Here is a 7,591-nt window from a genome sequence, read left to right as displayed (position 1 = left end):
TTTATTGGATTTGCTGCAGTAAAAATATTGTTTCGCAGGCTGAACAAGTCCATGGCTCGTAGTCCAAATAACATATACTCAGGTTTGTGTGTGCATGAACACTGTTTGTTTTCACTGCAAATATTGATTTTAATAATGCGGGTAAATATGTTGTCGTTCCAAATTATTTTGGTGGAAATGCCAAAAATAGACAAATACAGACTCAGTGAAATCGCTAGCAGTTACGTGTGGGACGGTAAGACAGTCAGTGTGACTTAGTCGTGCCTTTCAGTCTGCAGACCTTTTGTGTTGTGGTGTTAGGAGAGGTAGGGGGTGGAGGATCCCCGGTTCAGAATCATCTACATTGTTTGTAATCCTCATCCTTTTTGTGTCTTGGAAGACAAGGCACAGGCCTGGGCGTCCATGTGGGTGACTGCAAATGCAACATTCCATCCTGGGTTCAGGATAGGGTTTGTCTTGACTCATCGTTCGTCATTGCGTAAAGCCCTAAAGTAGTCCATTCTTCTTTTTACCGTGAGCAGGACGGTACTTTGTCAGCTCCATCACCTTCCCAAGTCTTTTCTCTCCCTAATCCACCTCTTGTAAACATGTCCCTTGTACATGAGGTTTGAGTAACTGTGGCTGAATTGTTTGCGATCTACCAGGCACACACAGCTTGGTGGTTACCATGCTGGTTAATTTAAAGTAAACACCTGCTCTGTTTTAGCATTAATCTAGTACAGTATATGCATCTTTTTGCTCCCAAACAAGAGTCTCTCTTACACATTAATTTACGTAAGTATGTTGAAAGTACAAGCCTATTTTCAGCAAGAGCTTGCCTCAGTATTGACGTAATTCAACACATTCAGTCATCAGCGAACTGCACAACATAAAACTTATTAGCATATTTTAGGTAGATGGGATGAAGCAATTACACACACACCGAGTGAGTTTACAGAACAACTTGCAATTGTGTAGAAAATGGCAGAGATAAAAAAAAAATTGACCTCTATCCAAAAGCAAGCAGTATATGTGCCACTCACCTGACTATGCCCTGGGGATGGAACCAGGTCCCACAAACTAAAAGCTAAGTACTCTACAACAGCGACTTGTCCAGGGTGTACGCCGCCTTTCTCCCGATTGTAGCTGAGATAGGCACCAGTGGCCCCCGCAACCCCAAAGAGAATAAGCGGTAGAAAATGGATGGATGGATAAATTATTTTGTGATTTTTCTGTTACTATGTCTATCATGATCTTGAATATATCCAATACATTTTGATCAACAAACTTATATAGGAGAAATTTAACAACATATATAAATACGATATAAAACATTATCCACTATGGACTGGACTCACACAATATTAGGCTAGATCCACTCGACGTCCATTGCACAGGTCCCATTGGGTTGAGTTTTTCCTTTTTTCCTTGCCCTGATGTGGGATCTGAGCCGAGGATGTCGTTGTGGCTTCTGCAGCTCTTTGAGACACTTGTGATTTAGGGATATATAAGTAAACATTAATTGATTGATTATCCTAAAAAAATTGCAACTACTCCCTTAATCCCTTTTATCGACCACTAAAATTTGGGCAAAATAAAGTTAACACAGTCGTCCCTTGCTGCATCGCTTTTCATATATAGCTGCTTTACTACATCGCAGATTTGTTTTTCTCAACTTAAAAAAACCACCCAAAAAGTTTTATTTAAAGCATATTCTACATGGTTTGGGCCTAAATTAAGGTTTAAAGTATGTTTGATTATTGTATGATATGTATCTGATTATTGATATGTATGTTATGTATCACAAGGAAGTATTTGTCTTATTTTCTATTATTGTATTGTGGCGATTGATAAAGATATTCACCAAGATAGAATTCCTTTTACGGGTTAAGGGTGAACCATGCTAACAACAACAGGTGACTAATTTTGGCGCTATCTTCACTGCCACAATTTCAAGTTGGCCACCCTTTGGCAAAACAACTTTCTGATTACTTTCATCTTTAATGCGTGCCACACCAAAAACACATCGCCACATTGGTAAAACTTTGAGTGAGCGATGTGAAAATATGTAGCTTCTGACGTTCTGCGAGGCAATTCAGGCAAATTGAAGACAATCAGCTATTAACAGCTGACAGCTGATACCCAGCACACTAAAAAAATGTTGCATTATTTTGAAAACACAATTTATGAGTTGCGAGTGTTGGATTACATTTTTGAGTAATTTTTATGAATAACAATATTTTTGGGGGGTTACAAGGGTATTGTTTTAACTCAATTTCTGGGTTTTCAAAACTATACAGCATTTTTGGGTTGTTTTTCAATGAGGAACACATTTTTGGGTAAAAGGCTTTTTTTTTTTATTAAAAGCACTTTTTTCTAGAAAGGAAATGTATAAAGGATTAATAACAGTAACATTTTTTTACAAAACTAAACAAACATGACTGATTATGACATTAGTAGTTCTATACAGCATGCTCAAATATTTTAATGTACATAAGATGTGTGATTGTAAACAAATAAAGAAATACAAATAAAATCCTTTATACAATTCCTCCATCCCAAAAAAATGGATGGAGGAATTGTATAAAGGATTAATCTCATTAACATTTTTTTACAAACACACATCTTATGTACATGAAAATATTTGAGCATGCTGTATAGAACTACTAATGTCATGATCCGACATGTTTGTTTAGTTTTTAACTCCCTCAGTTCCTGTTTTGAGCACCCCCGGGTTTGTGTTTTAGTTGCCATGACTGCAGATTATTTTCACCTGCCTCTGATTAGTGTCCGGGATGCTCACCTGCTCCTGGGCACTAATCATAGAGCTACTTATTCCCTGCTTATCGCCACACTCAAGTCTGGCTTTCATATTTGCTTCCACGCAACAATTACGAAGGCTACTATTTTGATTCCTGAGCTAATCTTCACCTTTTTGTTTGCCTGTTTACATGCTGAGCTTTTCTTGTTCGCTATTCCGTTAGCTTCCCGTGCTATCGGCATGCTGGTGCTCTTTTGTTTGTACCCTGCATTATTTATGGACAACAAATAATTTCCTTGTCTGCACCTTGCCCCTGGAGTCCCATCTGCATCATGAGAGAACGATCCACGCAGTAAAATGCGACCCCAACAATGACCATACACAGCAATTCTTGTAAAAAAAATGTCTCATCTTGCTTTTGAGCATATTTTAATGCAATAACAATTATTTTGATCAGTAGTTGGGAAGGAGTAGGTCAAAACAGCAGTAACATGGATCATTTTTTAACTAACTATTGAGTCAAGGAGCGCTAAATTGCCCAACCCAATGGTTGGGTTGGATTTAACCCAACATTGTAGTGAGCATAATACAGCTTTTGGGTTAAATAAATCCAACCCAATAGTTGGGTTTATGAATCAACCACCATTGAGTGCGCATAACTGAAGTTTTTGGTTAAATAATTTAACCCAATAGCTTGGTTGGGAATAACGCAACATTAAGTTATCATAGCTCAACTTTTTGGTTAAAAAATTTAACGCAAAAGTTGGGTTGAGAAAATGTTGAGTTAAAATAACTCAAAAAAGGGGTTTTTCCTTTTCTGAACCAGTAGTTGAGTTAAAATTGGGTTACTTTTTAACCCAAGATTTTTTAGTGTGTGGGCAAAGTGGGGATGAACTCTCTTGATTTAAGATGCATTTCATGTTCGACATCTATAACACAGCTTTGGTAGGCAGGTCTTTACAATGCAGGACATGCATTGCTTACAACATGTGTACAACACAGCCTGTGATGTAACAATGAGAATGCTCTGATAATATAAAAAAACATATTCAGAAAGTCATTAACAAAATGTATGCGCTAACTATGAAAATATTTGATTTAGTAGTTTATTTTCTACTTCATGGAAATGTATTTGCCACGGTCATGCCTGGATTCAATTAACCACGATAATATGTAGACTCAAGTGCAAAACAACTAAACAAATTCAAAAACTACCATTGGCTCTCATTCAAATCTTATGGCCTTTTGCCCTCCTGTGTCCAATGATGTTTTTGAAAAGTATGTAAATAATATAACAATTTATACATAAAACATTATTAATATAATACTTAGACCAAAACAACATGAAAATATAGATTTGTGACAACATAATAAAAATAGATTAATAACAAAACATTGATCTCATCTCGCAAGTATCGATCCGTTAATGATAGTACCTTTGGTGTCAATAACAGCGTCTGTCTGTCTGTAGTGAGAGATGTTCTCCTTGGGAAGCAAACAGCTCAAGTTCACTTGCATCTGAAGAGAGACTTAATGAGAACGCAAACAGCAATTATAAAGCTCCAATTACAAGTAAGAGTGGAGTTTTTGCACCTGAACAACCTCATGTCTGTGTATATCTGTTTGAGCATGAACGTGTGTGCAAGTATGGTAGCTGTCTGTAACTTCATGAAAGACTTTCATAAATTTCACAACTACAGTTTACTTTCTCGATGATGGGTTTGTAAACATGGGCAGTTTTAGTTTGGTTTGGTTTACTACATCTAAGCGAGGTCACACGCTTTCTATATTGCAGTGGTCACCAACTTTTTTGACCCCAAGATCCATGGTCCCAGCCAATGACCAAAGCAAGATCTGCCCATGCGTGTACATACATATATATACTGTATATAAATATATACACTGTATATATATATATATATATATATATATATATATATATATATATATATGTACAAACCCCGTTTCCACATGAGTTGGGAAATTGTGTTAGATGTAAATATAAACAGAATACAATGATTTGCAAATCATTTTTAGCCCATATTCAGTTGAATATGCTACAAAGACAACATATTTGATGTTAAAACTGATAAACATTTTTTTTTTTTTTGCAAATAATCATTAACTTTAGAATTTGATGCCAGCAACACGTGACAAAGAAGTTTGGAAAGGTGGCAATAAATACTGATAAAGTTGAGGAATGCTCATCAAACACTTATTTGGAATATCCCACAGGTGTGCAGGCTAATTGGGTATAAAAGCAGCTTCCATGAAATGTTAAAGAATTAAAAAACAAGGACGGGGCGAGGGTCAACAATTTGTAAGCAAATTGTCGAACAGTTTTAGAACAACATTTCTCAAAGAGCTATTGCAAGGAATTTAGGGATTTTACCATCTACGGTCCGTCCCAGTGGGCACAGAGATGTTTAATTAACATTGAAACAACGTTACTTTCCCGTGTTGAAATAACGTTGGATTTGGGTTGAAAATGAAAGTTGGATCGACGTTTAAATACCGACGTTGAATCAACGTCAATGTTTCAACGTTGATTCAACTTTCAGTTTCTACCTAACAGAGACGTTTTATCAACGTTGAAACAACGTTACTTTCCCGTGTTGAAATAACGTTGGATTTGGGTTGAAAATGAAAGTTGGATCAACGTTTAAATACCGACGCAGAATCTACGTCAATGTTTCAACGTTGATTCAACTTTCAGTTTCAACCTAAGATCAACCAACCAATTATCAACGTTATATCAACCAATATATCAATATAATTAAAGAAAACAAAACATAGTGCATATATAGCTCCAGGCTGAATCCTGTTAATGCTAAATTAAAATTAAGTACAAAGAAAATGGAGAATGTCAATCGATATAATTATTTATTTAGCCTGAGATACCCATCCTATTCCTCCCTTCCATCCAGGGGCATATTTCAGTATATTTTTTATGGCATCATGGACGATCGTTTCGGTCCCCTTCTGGGTATCCAAGACACTAGCTGTAAACAGGCAAAAAGAATACAAATTATTTAAGGATGCATGTGATTTACCTCAATCAAGTCAATGTAATTAATAAACACACACACAAACTCACCTGTGACTACATCGAGCAGTTTTGTCTCGGCAAAGGCAGTTTTTCCCCCTTTCCCCTTTATGTTCAGATTGGACATTAATTAATTTGTCATGAGCCTGAAATTGAACACGCAAGTCTTACATGCAGGCCAAAAAGTACGGAATTTTGCATTATTATAATTCCCGATTTAGCACTCATAGATTAGAATTTGGGTCTTACATCGCCTATTTTTAATATATATGTAGAGAAAGAGGAAAATACCTGTCCATGATGGTGCTTAAACAGCTCTTTAAGTCATATCCACCAATCTTTGAGAGCCTGGCTGTCTGCAAATATACAAGAGAATGTATTTAGCATACGCTGGGGAAGGGGCTGGCAAACACATACATACATTCAAGTATAGGGCCTGTTTTATCTACACGTGTTTTATCTACACGATTTCATAACCTGAATTTCTACCTAAATACAATAATATTTCCAATGTAAAAACAGCTAAACAATTATAATGTTATAATTACTTAAACAGGGACGGCGTGGCGCACTGGGGAGAGTGGCCGTGCGCAACCTGAGGGTCCCTGGTTCAATCCCCACCTAGTACCAACCTCGTCACGTCCGTTGTGTCCTGAGCAAGACACTTCACCCTTGCTCCTGATGGGTGCTGGTTAGGGCCTTGCATGGCAGCTCCCGCCATCAGTGTGTGAATGAGTGTGTGAATGGGTAAATGTGGAAGTAGTGTCAAAGCGCTTTGAGTAGCTTGAAGGTAGAAAAGCGCTATACAAATACAACCCATTTATCATTTAATTTACTTACCAGCAAATCTTTCTTGCTTGGTTGAGTTTTTATCAACTCGTCAAGGTCGAGTAGTTCATCCACTGTCTCCAATTTCTGCACATGGAAGGACAGTTTTATCAAAAAATGATTCTTTTTGATATTATATGTATCATAGCAAGTGTACCTATGTCGTTCCATATATGCAAAAACTGAAATCATTGGTACATTGCCCTGCATTAACGTTCTGCTTTTCAATTACCGGTAGTGGTACATGTACATAGACTTAGGGGCGGACCAGATGAAACGTCGGGGAGGGTATGGTTTTTTTTTGGAAAAAAATAGGTTGTTTGGCAAAAACTGAAAAATAAATAGTTTGTTCTCCTGATGTATATAAAAAAAAAGTTTGCTCCTGTAAGCTCTGCAAAAAAAAAGTTGGTTGCCTTCTTGTGCCAAGAGAAAACATTTTGTACCCCCCGAAAATGTCTGCGCTCCGTGCAGTCTTTTATTGTCAATCATAAAACATATGAAACAAAATCTGTCTGGATATTTCATTGTCATATATTTTAGTATACATGTTGGCCAACAGGTCAACAGTGAAACCATTTGGAAGTTTCAATACTTGACAAAAGCTCTTGTAATAGCAGTACTGGTCTTATCAGTAAAATAAAAAAATAAGTAAAGATCATAGCATTTAACATTACATGGATCCTTTTATGGGCGACCCGTGGACTTGCCTTTTGAGACAAAGACTTGCTAACAAGTCAGACTAATTAAAAAGTACCTGTACTTAAAATAAACTGGCAACATTTTAAATAAACATAAAAATGAGCCAGAAAAACCTAACGGCCATCCAGACGGGAGTTTTGAAGATCAAAATCAAGAGGAAGTAAATTAATACAGTGAATGGCGCGGCTGTAAAAGACAATGGGTACAGAACCAAAAAAAAATGTTTGTTTTGTGTTAGCCTGGAAAAACATTTGTTTGCTTTGGGGCAGGTGGGGAAA

Source organism: Nerophis ophidion, linkage group LG09 (genome assembly GCF_033978795.1).
Source record: "Nerophis ophidion isolate RoL-2023_Sa linkage group LG09, RoL_Noph_v1.0, whole genome shotgun sequence".
Lineage (NCBI taxonomy): Eukaryota > Metazoa > Chordata > Actinopteri > Syngnathiformes > Syngnathidae > Nerophis > Nerophis ophidion.
Note: the sequence above shows the minus strand (reverse complement) of the source record.